The sequence below is a fragment of the Anser anser genome (genome assembly GCF_964211835.1).
Source record: "Anser anser genome assembly, chromosome: 9".
Lineage (NCBI taxonomy): Eukaryota > Metazoa > Chordata > Aves > Anseriformes > Anatidae > Anser > Anser anser.
The window spans coordinates 20,433,046-20,449,589 of record NC_139729.1 but is presented as its reverse complement, the minus strand read 5'-3'; the positions used below and the strand labels follow the sequence as shown (position 1 = coordinate 20,449,589).

The 16,544-nt window shown below is 39.0% G+C and overlaps 1 protein-coding gene across 12 annotated transcripts in view; it reads left to right on the top strand.

Moving 5' to 3' along the window:
• Positions 1–16,544, top strand: part of LOC310904146 (uncharacterized protein) — a 372,616-nt gene that overhangs the window by 165,834 nt on the left and 190,238 nt on the right. For 4 of the 12 annotated variants that reach the window (XR_014588068.1, XR_014588069.1, XR_014588070.1 and 1 more), the window contains one exon: positions 3,850–4,095. The exons of the other annotated variants lie outside the window; for them this stretch is intronic. The gene's annotated coding sequence lies outside the window, so the exon portion shown is untranslated. Of the gene's footprint in view, positions 1–3,849; positions 4,096–16,544 lie in introns of those variants that run through there. 12 annotated transcript variants of the gene reach the window in all.

Sequence of the window (16,544 nt, the reverse complement as noted above, 5' to 3'; positions counted from 1 at the left end):
TATTCCATAGAGATTTCATTATTCTGGAGTTTGTTCTGCAACCTCTTTTCTGAAGGCTGCTGATAGTAGTTATAAACACAAATACCATCAACTAAGTGATGAAATATTTTAAGTTTTTCTTCTTTTGTCTTTTTAACAGTAGCTAATATATGCTTCTCTGTCCAGTCTTGTTTTTCTTTAAATCAGTGGACTTCCTATTTACTTTATCAAAGCACACACAGCAAATCAGTACTTAACACAGTTAAACATAAACAAAAAAGGCTAGAACATGAGTTTTGTGCTGCAATGGGAGAGCACATCTTTGGCTAAAACAAAACCCTCAGAGGTATAAGGCCACTGCTAATGCCCCTTAAATTTAAGGTTGTAAGTCCTCTGGTAACGTCCCTTACTTTGAAGTGCTAGCTTAAGTTTAATTTCTTATTTATTCATTATTTACAAGTGGGAGCAAAAATAAAACCTCAGTACAATTTGCTGAGTACCAGTCAGACAACCTACAGACAACAGAAACTTGCAAAGGTTAGTAAAAAAAAAAAAAAAGTTCCTTTTTATAAATGTAATTGTTCCTCTCAGCCACTGGAGCATAGCAGCTTCAAACTCTTCTCTTCCAAACCTCTACACAACATGATTTTCTACAACTTTTAATTGTAACTTCAGCTATATTCATGTCCCATTTTGTATTTCAAGTTTGCTCAGTGAAGAGGCTTAACATGTGGTATTGTTTCTACAATGCATGTAATCCTAATGCGAGGCTGCTCATATTTCCTATGTCTTTGCCACTGTGCTACCCTGGGTGGCTCCATTATCTATGAGCTGCTTTTCGGGTGTGAAGCTCTGACTTTAAATCTGCCCTGAACATCTGTGTTGTTGCACCACTTACCTATTTGGTTTGGGACATCTCACATGACGAATTTGTCTCCTTAGAAAGGCTGTGCTAGTTCAAAGTCTGCTTATGAGCAAGTTCTCTAGAGATGCTATTCATATATAACTTAATATAAATCTTACTTGTTGGAAAAAAAAATATTAAAAATTAAAAACAAAACAAAAAACAACAACAACAACAATAAAGAGCCCAGGTTTTCCCTCAGGGAACAGTTCATTATTTCACTGATGCACTGACAAGGGTGGTCCTGAGTGCCTGTCTCCTACACGTGTCAGGCTAATGGCAGGTTGGGAAGAGTTGCCAACATGGTGCGTGCTTAGTGCCAGCTGGCTTCTTTTTGCTAATGGCTAATATTAAATCATTTCTCAGATTGAATTATTTCTCAAATGATAGTCACACAGATTTAGCTTAGAAGTTGGTTTTAACTGGAAACGTTCAAGGGAACCAGGTATCTGGGGAGATGGATTTTGGCATAAAGAGTAAACGTTCTGTGAAATATGGTGGCTCAACTTTTTGTTTATTCACAGCCTATCTTGAAAATGTAACACTGTGGTAATGTGATTTCACTGGGAAATTTCATCACTTCATGGCTATAGTGTGGCACTCTACCATGGCTTGTCATCTTTTTGTAATCAAATGTTTAGGGCCTAGTCCTGAACACAGCAGATGAGATTACATTGAATTACAGTAACTCTTTGTCTAAGGAGATCAATACTAGGCTGTGTATTAAATACATTTATTCTGCATTCTAGATCCATATTACACAAAGATAGACCATTGTTGCAGTTCCTCTGTATCGGTGCTGTGAAGGCATAATAAGAATTATACACAAACCCAGGCTGAATGAAATCCATACTAGGTAGCCACAGTATAGAACGTGTTATTTTTAGCATTTATTCATTCATTTATTCATATCGTGTAGTGACAGAGCAGTCACTGGGAAGTATAGTAGGCTTTGGAAACCTATTGCTTACACAAAAGCATGTTAAATCAGAAAATGTCCACAGGCCTATTGGATCAATTCAGCTTATACTGGTAAGAGAAATTGCCTCCCACCTTCTTATTCAAAATCATCCTTAGTTTCTCTAATGGATGTAATATGAAGACATTAAAGGAAAACATTACTTACATACGATAGGTCTTTTTTTTCCCATGCATGGGAAGGTTCTGGCCATATGCACATTCCAGTCTTCTAATGAGTGCCAGGGAAAGGAGGGATGGTCTCATGACTGGAGACTGAATAGTCAGAGGCCTTTTACTGGCCAGGCTCTGACACAAATTTGATTTGAGACGAGTCATTTTATCTCTCTATGATTCAGTGCTGGCAATGAAAAAAATAAAAATGGGGATCATCTCAGTGGTAAACAGACATGTTTTCAGATCATCTCTGCAGTAAAAGGTTATATACTTTTGAAAATATTTCAGAAAAGAGCAGGGAGAATGAGGCTTCCTGTATCCCTGAAAGTTCATTCAAAAACTTCCCAGCCACTCCAAAGCATTTGCAGCTGGAAGTTATGAAGGGTATGCTTTTTTCCATGAGATTTCCAAAACTAGAAGTGTGTATCTTAAATATACATAGAATATTTAGGACAGAAATTTAGTTTTTTGCCAAGTTAAAATATTTTCATTTCTGACTAGAATGTGCAAGTGAAAAGGGAGGAGTAGAGGACAGGAAATTAAACGGTGTCTTTTATCCTTGGGATTAGTTTCATTACAAATTTTATGCAACGATTTGATTTGCTCTTTATTTTATCCAGTGTGGTTTGTTCATCAGAGGTGGGTCTGCATTGGGCCAGCCTGTGCACTATTCCACTCAGATAATTGAGGTAATTAAATCACAGTGAGATAATTTTATCTTCATTTAAATTCTCTGCATCACTCATGGATCTTATTTTAACAACACACGCAGATGAAAGATTTTTGACTTGAGGTATCGTGGTGACTTAAGGAATAGGAAACATTTCAGGATTCATTTTTCACTTGCTTTTGCATAATGCAGATATTCTCATGAAGGGTGGCAGTAGCAAAGCTTATGCCCAGAAGCACTCTGCTCTAGACATGTACGTTTCTCAACAGTCTGACCTACAAGACCCACCTGTTAGCTCAGGGATGTAGCTGACTGTCACAGCTTGTTCTGCCTCAGGAAGTTTATAGAGTTGGACTGGGTTGATGCAAGCAACTGCTTTTTTCATTTTCAAGTAATATGAATGCATTTTTTTTGTTCTAATGCACAGTGACTTTTCATAGTATTTAGGTATGATCACATTCTAAAAGGGTGAAAGAGAAATGAAGAGAAATTGGGGGTGTTCAGACAGTGACACATCAGCATCTCTAGATGTCTTATAATTTCAATCTATGCATTAATTATGGCAAGAGTGGGAATTTTGTATGTGAATGTGAATCTTATGCAACAGAATATATTTTCTCATTAACTGAATGGACAATTTTGTCACTATGCGCAATTTTCGCTAAAAATAAATAAATCCATTTTGTAACTAAATGCATTTATTTAGAAACAAGGGACGTCTGTCTGATTGGGAGGGAGTGGGTGTTTTGAGAAAGAGGTGGTTTGTGAGTCAGAACTCCTTAGATCTATTCTTGGTTCTGCTTCTGATTCATGATTGGTTGGATCCCAAATCAGTGGAAATTGGGCCAAACTTTCTGTGACCTAAAACAAGTCACATCAAAGTAAAAGTCATGTATTAGGCAAAGAGTTTTTTAACCTGTCGTGCTTACTAAAACATGAGAAATCTGAAGGGAGAAATATGATGTACTTTTTCTCTAGTTCCTTGCCTTTGAATATCTGATGCAAGGCATGATGTTTCCCTTCTACATCTGGTCATTTTTCTCTCCTGTCCCACAGTCAACACATTTTTTTCTAAAACTGGGACTCTAAATATCCCATGAATATCATCACAGACTTATATATAGATAGCGTGACCAGAACTATTTGTTTATTTTTATTTCAGGGAGCAACATTGGAGCTGATGATGTCCACTTTTGCTTTTGAATTCTGATTTTTTTTGTTGTTGTTAAAAATAATTCTCTTTTTTATAATTGTTGAGGATTTTTAAACAACTAAAAGATTCCGTGGGTAATAAATGAAAGTAATAATTCTGTGTACTCGTGTACTCTCTTACTATTTTGACTATAACCATAACTACTGCCTTTCATTTAGGATCACAGAATTCAGAAGAGCTTCCCTAGGCTATCAAATCCAGTCCCTGGTGTTCACTGGAAATATTACAATTAAATAACTGCTAAGAAAAATCCAGTCTATTAACACAGTCCCCAGTAGGTTTCCTATATCAAAATTCTGACCTGTAGTGAAAACCCAAAGCCAAAACTACACTGTCACAGCAAAAGAACAACAACAATAAAAAATGAAGTGTTGCTAATGCCACAGTTCTTTGCAGTAGGGGAGAACAAAGCTTTTGTATAAAGCACTTATTTAATAAATTTGTGGGTTTTGGGTGCTCTGCAGACAGCTGAAAGAATGTAAAATAATTAACTACAAGGCAATCCTATTTCCAGATTGCACCAAGAACCTGTCCCCCAGCACCATGCAGTATTGAACATTTACCTTTCTTTCTCAAAAATACCTGCAGTGAGTGGGGGAGGGTAGTTTACTGTGGCATACATCCCATTATTGTAGATGGGATTTTCTGTGTGTGTGTATTTCAATTTAGACTCAACAATATGGAAGCAACTCTCAAAGGGCACCATGTTCTTGTTGCATGTATAGCATAATGCTACTAAACATTAGAATAACTGAATCAATAGAATGTATAAATAGATATCTCCTTTACCCATCTGTACAGCTACAACGTGTTTAATGTATTAATTAAAACTTTCAGCAAAAAGAAAAATGAAGCTTGAACACTAATCTGAAAACATTCTTTTTCAACATGTCAGGAGTGTACTGTACAAAACAGCTTCTTTAACAACTTAATAAGTAAGTGAGAAATGTTGCTGCAGGTAGTGGATCTTCAGTGATAACAGCTATTGCAAATGATTGATTTTTAAAAAAAGACTTAGTTGAAATCTGTTAACTTGTGAAGACGTTTAGTTGTTGCTGAGTAAAGAGTAAGGATCTTGCTCGTGTACCAGGTTCAGGGAGAGAAAGGAAAGGTTAGAACTACTTTTAGCTCAAACACTAAGGTATTTATTCTCCCAAAGAAATTTGCAAATAGTAATGGGGACTTCACATCCAAATCCTTTCTGTGTTCCTGTGAGCATACGTTTGACAAGGTGTACTTGAGCTACACTTATTTATAGCTAGAGCAGTCTAAAAGTATTTTGAAGAATTCCAATGTTTTTTTTAATTAGTTTTCCCTTGAAATTATGTACAGCAGGCAAAATTCTCTTTCCCTCCACTGTTTAAACGAGGACGCTTCTCTTCTGCTGTCTTGTTGACATAACTGAGCACAATTTGTCTCAGTGTAGATCTGTAAAACAATTTACTCCTGCACCAGAAGTTATTTTCTGTCCTGTAGGAGTTACCATTCAGAGACAATAACAGCTCACACCAGTAGCATTGTCTGTCATGAAATAAACTTCAGTGAGGTCAGCTTGTTTCATATGTATGTCTACAACTCCTTGGAGAATTAATTTGACATACAGAGTGCAAATGCATTACTAGCTTTTGGGATTTTCCTGCATGGTTGTGGAGCTCTAGCAACATACCCTTCATTTCCTAGCTGGCAATCTTTTTTCTCAACAGAGTTTCAAAGATGTGACTACTTGCAATTGCAAGTCCCATTTCTGGAACTAAACTCCTTGGCTGAGAACCTCAAGTGGGGATGTAACAAGCAATTAGTGGCGTACCATATTATTGTAATAGTGTGAAACCTGTTTGTGTGGTTAAGTACCCCTAATGTTATTAGTTAGGATAGGGGCTGGACTGTAGAAGGCAGCTGTATATCCCATGCGGATTGGGAATCACAGGATAGGGTGTATAGGGATGAGGTGCTCCTACTGTTATGCTGTAGAGGAGGAGATGTGCCCAGTGGCCTGCTCTGCTCTTCACCCTGCGATGCAGAACAACAGTCCCTGAAGAGAGAGTTGTTTCAAAGGTCCCTCACACGTTGTAGTGAGATCACAATACTGACAAGTGGGGGACTAATTGAGGGCAGAGGGCAAGAGAGAAATCCCCCATTCTGAAATCCCACTGTATCGTTCTTTCCCTGTAAACTAACATGATTCCACATTATCATTGTATTAGCTTTTTACTTCACCATGCAATACTCAGATGGTATTGCATATCACAACTGAACTCTCTAGTTTGAGTTGGCCAGTGTCTAGACAGTCCATGCCCAACACAGCTTTCGCTGTGACAGTGACAAGTTAAGGCTAAATGTCTCTCATCGGGGTTAGTCAGGATTTTAAGATCAGGAACAGAGAAATTATGTATCTGTCTTTGCACTGTGGAAGCTTTCTGAAAATTTAAGAAATCTTAAATACAAAAACCCTAAGTATGAGGAACTCTCAGTTGTTGGTGGTGGATTTTTTTTTTTTGAACGTCAATTCACATTTTCTACAAACACGAGGGCTACAAACTTCTTTAAAAACATAATGAGCTAAGATTCTCATGTAACTAAACAACTTCAGAAGCTGAGGGTTTTTGAGGATCTCTAAACAACATAGACTGCAATCAGTACAAAAGATGAGGTGATTCTAGTACAGTATATGTGTTAATAAGGTTTGATCTGCTTCTGCTCGTGTTATATTACTAATTCAGTGGAACTTTGCTCAGCACTAAATAGTGGTTTACAACAAATAACGATGAATTTTCATATCCATCAACAGGCTGTAAAGGGAATGATCTGAAATCAATGCAAACAAGGAGCAGAGCAGTATATTTAAGTATTTTCATGTTACTTGAACCTTTAGTAAAGTACTCAGCTAATCACATTTTCCTTGATAGTAATCCTATAAAAATGATTTATGTAAAGTATTAAATATATAGCTGGTGATATTTCTTCTTTCCTTATGCAATTTGTTATTTTAACATTATTTTGTTTAGTTATTGGAGTAATTCTGGGCTTTGTTTGTAGAACAAATATTTTTTTAATAGGTAACATTTATTTTGGCCACGGTACATTAAAGATGCAGGACTAAAGCTTAAGCTGGTGTAAGCTGATCTGGCTTCCAGCAAAGTCAATCCTTTAAGTTTGTGAAGACTTTCAGTCGCAGCAAAGAGAATAAAAAAGTCAATGTAGTCCTTTTACCTGTCTTAAGGATCAGACCTGTAATTGCACCGGGAAACTGAATGTTTTAAAAATTCTTTTGCTCAAGTCAGTTGATGAAAAATATATTTATTGATATACTCGACTTTATGGAGTGAGATTGTGAGTATGGTGGGGAGGAGGGTGTGGAGCTACAAAAAAATGTTCTTTGTAAAAGGGTACTTTAATTGAAACTAAGCAAACTAAAGAGGAAAATAATGTATCTAAACAAACTTTGTATCCTATAAAGATGTGGGTACATAAAGCACGCAAGCCCATTGCTTATTAGATTATTTCAGGCCTTCACAAGCTGTTTGCTTACTCCAATAGCAACTTGTTGATAATAGGAAGCCTTTTGTGAGAAATGGCCCGAAAAACAATGGAAAGCGTCAGATTTAGTAAAGTGTCTAAGGAAAGTCTTAAAATGACACCCACGCTATGAAGGGAAGACCAAATTTGCTTTTTCTGAAGGGAATTTGTGTTTGTCAGGAAGGGCTCCTCACGGCTTTGTTTCCAGGCCTTGATGTGTGACCAGGAGCCTCCAGGCCTCCCGTCACCCCTGGCCTTGTTCTGCCACCGCGCTGCCCACCCATACCGGCACCGCAGGGGGAAGGGTTTCAGAGGAGCCAGAATCAAAAGCGGAGGGAGGAAAAAAAGTGCTTTTCAGGGTCTGATGTGTGGGAATCAAATGAGAGGCCTAGCTCAAATCCGGTCGCCAGGCAACCATAGTGATATGCTGAGGGAATATCATTAAAGTTGGAAACTAAGTGGTCGCTCTGAATTAGCAAACCTGACCGCCGTGTGGATGATGCGCCAGAGCCACCTCAGCCCCCGAGCTCCGTTTCTGCACGTAGAGGGGGGAAAAAAGCAGCTGATTTGTGGAGTTTTTCATAAAAAAGACAATGGCTGTCCAGACATGGAGTTGGTGGTGAAATATGGTAACTGCCAGGCCTGCAGCTGGCCCTCTGACACAAGATTAATAAGTTGCCGTTTCCTAGCCGACCACAACCTAGTGGGAACTATCCGGCATTTTTCCATGAATTGTGGGTAACAGCCTTCCCGCAAGCTGGCCTACTTTACTGCTCTGTTTTTTGCAGCTCGCTGAAAGTGCAGTAAACATCTGTGGCTGCAACGAGGTCACTGGAGATGGTGCCCGGCAGCCGCCACCTGAGCTGGCCCGGCCCAGCCCCGTGCACAAAACCAGGGGCTCACTTCAAAGCACGACACCTTCCACTTGGGAGGAGGCTCTGGTCCTGGGTTAAGCGCTTCAAAAGTTTTGCTGCGGCTGGAGCAGGGAGGGGGTGGCGAGGGACCGGGTTCAGAAATGACAATGTGACAAGAGAGCGGGAGCAAACCTATTGAATTAGATTTAGGCTGTGCTGAATATTATCATCGACATGAACAAGCAAAGCTTATCGGCTCTTTCCTTCTTGAAAGGTTGAATGAAATTGAATTGCCAGCCTCTGTATTTTACCACCGTTTGGCTGCAATGGCTCAGAGGCATACATGATCACTTAAAAGGAAGCCAGGTTGAGTCAAACTGCAGGGCATATCTATATGTTTCTGACAGCAACATCTCAAACACAGTGTGACATGGCATAACATTTAGAGGTAATTTGATTACAGGCACTGTGTAATGCAAATCAGACTTCCCCAAACGTGTTAATTTTTTATCACAATAGGTCACCAATGCAGTCAAGTTTGCTTTATTTTAAGGTATTTTCAAGCTACATTTTCTATTATATTAAAGCATCATAATATAATTGTGTGCATTTGCACACAAATTATAAAGAGCTAAAAGATCACAGAATCTACTGGCTTCTGTCTTTCCAGTTTTAATTTTTAATTATGATATAATGAAAATCTTTTCAGTAATGTGTAGATGTTAGAGAATTGTTTGAATGGTACTTTAGACAGAAATATTCAGAAAGAATGAGTTATAACTCACATTTATAGATTAATCTGTGTATAAAGAAAAGCACATGCATTTGTAAATGTTTTTAAACTTCTCTGTGGTCCATTTATCCATTTAGAGCCACATGCAGCTGACTTGCAATTAATTTATGATATTACTTCTGTTGGTATGTAGGTAACCTGTCACAGTACCTCTACATTCTCTGAATGCAAAAGTGCAAGAATTGTGCTTTCAATTTCTGGATTTGCTTCTGTCCTTCTGTGCAACATTGGTGAAAGAGGCTCCTTCTTTCTTGTCTTGGTTTCCCCACTTTTTCACTGTACATTTAGATTCACAAATGAAAAGGATCACAGAGAAGCTAAGTTTGAATCATCATATCAGCCTGGGGAGAACATTCTTAAATTTTGAGCTTCTGTTTTTAGAAATCACTTTGTGGAGCAATATTATTCTGATGATTCAGAGCTAATGAAACTTTAAGTGGTGACAGAGTCCTGCTGGTAGGATCTATCCACGAAGCTGGAGCACAGCATAACCCCTCATATCTCCAATGTATGTCAGATACCAACCAAAAGACTCAGCATTGGCAGGTGGTTGCCATTAGTGTGCTGTGTAATTGGCACTGGAAATCAGTCTGATTTGAGGCAGCATTGAAGTATCTTACTTGGTGGGATAGGAGAAGCTGATGAGAAGTTAAGAGATGGTCTGGCATGGTTAGCTGAAGTTTGATCAACCCAATGAGTGCAGAAAGCAAACCCAGATTTGAAATGAAACAGAGCTGAGCACAAACAGGGAGAAGCCCAGATGATGAGAACCCCAGCTGAGAACAGTCTGAATATGTAGTCATTTGCCTTTGCTAAAAAGGCAAGGTTTGCAGAAAGAATTGGTATATTGTCTTGAATCTGTGGTATAGCAGGAAAAAAACATTCAAGCAGCAACCAGTCATGATTATTGCTTTCCAGTATACGTGCCAAGGACTCCTTTTTAACATGTGTAAATGTGTAAATAAAAGAAATATCCCCCAGTCAGTATAAAAGAAGAACCCAAAACATAAACACAAGTGAAAGTTTATATGTGGTAAACATTTCCTGCACATCAGCTGATCTACCACAATCTTAGACGTATGCTTTTAGCTCGTGAAAAATGTCAAGTAATTCATGTTGGCTGAGCCCTCTGCTTTGAATAAAAGAGAGGAATTAACTAATTCCAGTTACCTGAGCTGCAAACTCAGAGCACAAGCACAGACAGTTGCCATGAATCAGATGGCGTGCAATAACCTCTTTGCATGTGAACATCCCAAGTTTATATGAACTGAGCCCACTCAGTCATAATGAGAGATGCTAAGTTGCCTTCGGCTCTGCAGCCACAGAAACATTACTGCTGTTTGCCGCCTCCACGTCTTTTGGGGTCAGTGTAGATTTTGCTTTTTCTCTGGTTCTTCGTTTAATCTCCAGCACTTTCAAAACACTCACATTTCTGTTGTAAGATTTGCCTGGAGTGAGGAGAGAAGCTTAACAACATGGATCCCTTGTATTTATAAGAGCATTCTTCTCACGATCTCTGCCTGTCACAGACATGAGGATTAAGCATGATTCTGTTTCCAGTATGCATTTCTCTCATGTGTCCCAATGATTCTGGACCCTGCAGATACTTGGAAACCAGGTTTTCCAAGAATCTGAATATTGTAACTTTATGGTTACAAAAATATTCCTATTCTGACAATTACGACTCGCTTCTATTTTGTGTTCTGAATTATTTGGAACTACCAGATTTTAGGCACTTTAATGGTGAAATCAAGCAAAGGGACATTAATTTACAGTTATAGCAATAGTTCTTGATATATACTGTGTTGTGCATCTACTCTTGAACAACATGTTTGGTATCTGTAGCCTGATATAATTTTTTTTTGTGTGTGAATTTACTTAGCATAGCATTACTGTATGTGTTATTTCAACCCAAATCCCCGAAGCCTGTTTAGTCCTATTGCATTTCTTCATCCTTTCTGCTCCTTGACATAGTTGGCTATTACTACAGCAGAAGCATTGCAAAGTGTTTTTCACAGCCTCTGCAGCTTTTCTGGTTACACTGGTTCCTGCAGTCAGCTGGACGTTTTCTCTTTATGCAAGGAAGGTCTCACCTGACTGACTGTGTCCACTTGAAGAAACAGCTCTCCTCAAACAGGGCTAGGAAAACAACAGCCTCTATTCCCTCCCAGCACCAGCCTTTCAGGTGTGAGGGCAGGGCTGGCTGCACAGATGAGGAAGCAGCTTGCCTCAATTATGGGCTTTCCAATTATTGCAGCATTAACTCAGACCCATTTCCTAGCTGCATGGCTGCCACTCGCGGCTCAGCTTTAAAAATCAACAATCAGTTTGCATCTGTGCCTGTCTGCCCTTCTGTATAGCGAAGGGAGAGGAAAAGGTGAGGTGCAGAGAGCCTAGTGGTTCTTGATGTTAATGAGAAGCCAGTGTGATCTCCTGTGAGTGTTCTTCAATAAGTGATGAATGGGACATGTAAGCACATCTTCTTGTTACCCGTGTGTACCTTTCCTGATATCAGATGTCTGTATTACTACTCCTGCCATTGTAACCTAGGACTGTGATTCGTGAGCGGAATATTCTTTGTCTATTTAATAGTCATACAGAACTGAGTATCTGGAAGAGTAGGGTAGCCTGAGGAAGAAACATCATTCTCCTGTAATCCTGAACTGATGACGTTCATTTGGGTGGTTTGACTTTGTTGCTTCTGTTTCTTAAAGAATAATACTGCTTCTTCGGGTGCTGTTCTGACCCTGCAGGAGGGGCAGGCAGAGAGTGTTGGTTTAGGTACTGTATGAAATAGTGTGCACAGGGCACATCTGATCAGTTTCTGGTGGAAAGTAAGCACCCATTGCTTTTTGTTACGTCTGAGAGTTTTTGATATTGTGTAGGAAATCAGCTGTAGAGTGGCTGGAGTCTCCTGCCCCTACTAACATTTCCATAATGTTTTCTATGGCACCAAAGCCCACTTCTATCTAGTGTAGAACTGGAAAGTTGAACAGATGATCTTTTTGTCCTCTTGAAGTATTTTGTTCAGATTTTCAAGCACCATGAAAAAACAAACAAACAAAACAAAACAAACAACAAAAAACCATTAACCGAATAAAAAGTTAAAAAAAAAATAAATCAGAAACTTAATTTAAAGGTGATATCAATAGCCCAAATTCTCAGCTTGTTGAAAGTATGCTCAGCCCACGAAAGCTAACTTTTGAGACAAAGTGAGTGGGTATCAGGCAAAGGAGAGATGTTGAACTGGCTGGTTAATTTTTTCTATTTTTTTTTTTAATTAAAACAAAAACAAACCCTAGACAAAAGATATTCCAAGAATGTGTGGTACTGGAGAAGAATTCTTCTGAGCTTCATAGGCAGATTATCAGACAACTAGTTGAGAGGAATTCCCTCATGATCGGCTTGCCCTTTTCCTACTGCAAGTGTTAGAGCAAGTGGCTAAATTTCCATGCTCTTGCTTTTCTTGGCCACCTCTGCAGTGTGCCTTGGGCCAGCAAGTTTGCTCTGTAAGTAGCTGTGATTTAACCCTTATGGTTCTCTTTCTTCTTGGCTGTCGGCTGGTGGCAAAGCGCCAAATGCTAACAACCATAATGGCTGAGCAGCTGGGGCTCCATGCAGAACATCTTAAAAATTACTTGCGTTCTGGCTCCTTCATTGCAACATGTTGATCTCTTCCTATTTGACTGGGGTGGTGGCAGAAGTGAGACGGGTATTCTGAGGGAATAGACAGGGCTAAGGTTTTATCCTTTGCAGGAAAAAAAAATATTTTATTTTAATGCTGCTAAGTAAGGCAACTGCTAAAGAGAGCTTTCTTTCTAATTCATAAATAGTTGAGCAGCTCTTTTCTGTAATTACACACTATGAAAGTTTGAAAGGGTTTCTTCTGGTTATTGCTTTCATTTGTAATCTTCCTTTAAGAAATGGCAGAGTTCTCAGACTCTTCCCTGTCCTGGACAAGCTGGGACTAAATCCTGCCTGTTGGATTCCTGTAGGTTGTTATCAAGGAGAAGGAAGACACAGTTGCCTTTGGTAGTATTTACTGTCGTAATATCAGTAATGAACAGGAGACAGAACTGTTTACTAACACATAACCATTAAAAACGTTGTGTTAAGCTGATAAAGCTCCAATAATACTTGAAGTTTGTTATTCAGTTGGTAGAAATGGAGTGAAATTTGAGGTAGTGAGACTAATTTTGTAAAACTAATAAATGCAATAAGGTAGCCTGCACAACTTTCCATAAGCAAGAAAAGAAATCCTTTATGTTTCATTTTATTTTAGGCAAGCAAGTGGTTTTGCTGTCAGCACCACTTGTAACAGTATAATGAAACTGAATCATTTTAAACAAACCCTCAAATACTTTTTACTTTGTGTTAGGATTATGCAACTGAGAGAGAATAGTAACTTCTTAAGAAAAAAGAAGCAATATGTGACATTTTGTCTGTCAGCACCGGTGAAGTGGAATACACAAGCTTATTTAAAATTATTATTGAATTTTACTTTACTTATAGTGTTATAACAATAAAGGAAAAAGAAATGGCTTGGAATATAATGAACCAAAATCATAAACAGCAAGGGGTATTATAGAATCAATAAGGAAGAATCTGAGCAAGCAAACTCTAGTGAATAATAAATCTTTATTGGATTCCTATAAATTATTCTTGCTACAGTGGTAGTGGACACTGAGGAATAATCCCACCAAGACCATTAAGCATATGATATTACTCATATGTAAATTGCAAAGGATCAGGCCCTGTATGGAGACGTGTAGTCCTTTTCCAGTACCGAAGGATTAATGTAGCTAAATTTAAGCAGCACAGAGGAATTTTAAAAAACACTCAGTGTTAGCACTTCTGCTGACCTAAATGAGAGAAGAGCTTGGACAGCATTGGACTTTAGAAAATCCTACTAGTTTCTGTGTACGTGGCTTCAAATCCTTAACTGCGTGCTAAATCAGCCCTTCCAATTTTAAAAATGATTAATGACTCACTTAACAGACCAGATTGAAAACCCTTTGAAACCTGTGAAGAGAATCCTGATGATTTCAGATTTGGATTCATTTCAGAATTGAATTTGTTTTGGAGAAACTTGGATATTTTATCCAAAAATAATCAGGCTGAGGGGCAATAGAACTGGATGCACTGATTGGTAACAGTTATAATTCTTACCTCTGGGGCATTCAGATTGAATTTTCTATTGCTTTGAAATTTAAAGTAGCAGTTGAGATTTTTCTGAGATATAGGTACAACTTATACTTAGCATTGTTTCACCCCACACAGCTTTTATAATTTATTTCACTACTGCTGATATTCTTGAGGGATGTGCAATCTTGGAGATAAATTCCTTCAGGTAGATATTATTGAGGTTAAACTAGAAATTTAATTTTGAGAAATTTATCCTTCACGTAGCTTCAGGTCACCGTAGTGTAATTCAGTGCAATGCATCTGTCTATAACTTGGTCACTTTTCCTGCTTCTTTTGGATCTTATCATGCTAGATTGCGGTGTGGGAAGGGGGAGGAGAGACCAGGCAGAAAGCACTTCCTTGGAGTGTACGGTAATGCGGCGCACAGTCAGCACCCGCTCTGCTGGGTAAGTCCCAGGCTTGCCCTCGGCCTCATGGGACCCTTCCAAAATGATACAAATGAACCTGTTGTTGTACTTGGGTTTACTGCCTGTGAAACCTGATAGCGACCTGGAAAGGATCCAGTTTCACCTAATCCAGCAGGTAAACTCTGATGCTACTTGGGTGAACTTTGCAAAACTCCGTGGATAGAACCAGGGACTGCCAAAAACCTCTCCCCTCTCTGATCTCTGTGGCTAAAGAAAGAACTTCTGTACCAGTGCCTTGCAACACACCAGTGCCTCCTTGGTTTACACACCAAGGAGAGATGCTTAATGGTGACCAGATGCACTTGTTTGTGTTGGAGTTGCGTTACTGTGTGTTCATGCAACTTCCCCAGAAGAGAGATATTTTCCTACTTGTGTTGTGTTTAAATATTTTCTAGTTCGTAATCTCATAATGCTCTTGACAAAAGAAAATCATTTCATGGCAGAACGACACATCCTGGAGATCCTGTGTCTTACACGAGGGCTGGCTCTTCATTAGTGCCGCGGTGGAATTCAGTGTTGCTAACAAAGCAGAGTGTGCCCACGATATTAGCGTGGTGTGATCGGCTACTCAGTGAAGGAATAATTCATAGGCATACACTAACAAGGCTTTGACTGAGCTGTGCTCACTCTTTTAAGGAAGACAGGGCTGTTGTTTTGGGGTTCAGGCCTGGCCCTTCTGAAGGCCTGAGGACTGTACCATCCCTTTGAGGTGTACAACAATGAGAACACTGCCTCTTCCTGACAGGCCCTGTGCTATGGCTCTGTTAGAAAACAGAGCTCAGAGGTCTACCAAAAAGCCCACTGTGCCTGGAAATATCAGACAATGAAAAACTGAATTAATAGAATCTGACACAGTTTTACTGTAGCAGCATGTTTTTCCTTGCTTAAATATATTTTTCCTTCTCTCATGAACAGATTACTTGATGATCTTTTCAGAAACAGAAAAGTTGAAAAAAAAAAAGGTAAAACAAAAACGCTAACAATATTGGGGGTAAAGATATTTTTTTCTTTTCTGTGTTAAAAAAAAAAAAAAGAGACAACATGAATGTCAGTCTGAAGCACTGCTGGCAGAGCTAAGAATGTGGTTCTGTGATAAAAGAAGCCGAGTTGTCTTTGACTATCCATTTGAACATACAGACCTGGTTGCAAGCCCAAACTAGAATTCTTGTCCAAATTTTGGGAGTGTTTGGATTCTGCTTTTTGGTTTGATCACATATTGACACAGGAATTAGTAACTGAATTTGTACCTACATCTGTCTTTTCACGCGACATACTTGGGTTGCTTGAAGCTGGAGTTTTGACCTTGTAGCTAACTGGAATTGCTACATATCTAACTTGTACATGATAGGTAGTGGTTGGGTTTCTTATTCCAGAAAAATGTGTGCACCAACTGTATGCTCAGTCACTGGGTTTGAGATCTCCATTTTGAGCAGCAAGCCCATGCAAAGGGAATTTACTCAGTTTTCAGTCTGTATTGTCTCAGGTAAAACTCCAAATCCTCTGACATCCAGGGATGTTTTGCTGTTGGATTCAGTCTGGCTAGGGTTTTTCCTGTCTGGTATTCCTGTGCTTGCCAAACAGCTACTCATAAGGAAAGGGAAGAAAAGGTTCCCTTTAATTTTTTGGATTCTGTGTGTTTCTAAGGTGTGTTCTCAGCCTGGATTAGATGAGTTATGAACCGTTGTACAAAGCAGAACCAGAATATCTGTAGCACTAGGGACAGAGAATCTGTCCCTCAGACCTCCTCCTTTCCATCTCTAGCAACCCCCTGCAACCAGAATCTGGATGCCAAGAAACATACGCCAGTCGGATGAGACAGGGAATCCTGTAGCAATAGCAGTAGTAGAGCAATTATGGTAAGCCTTTAAC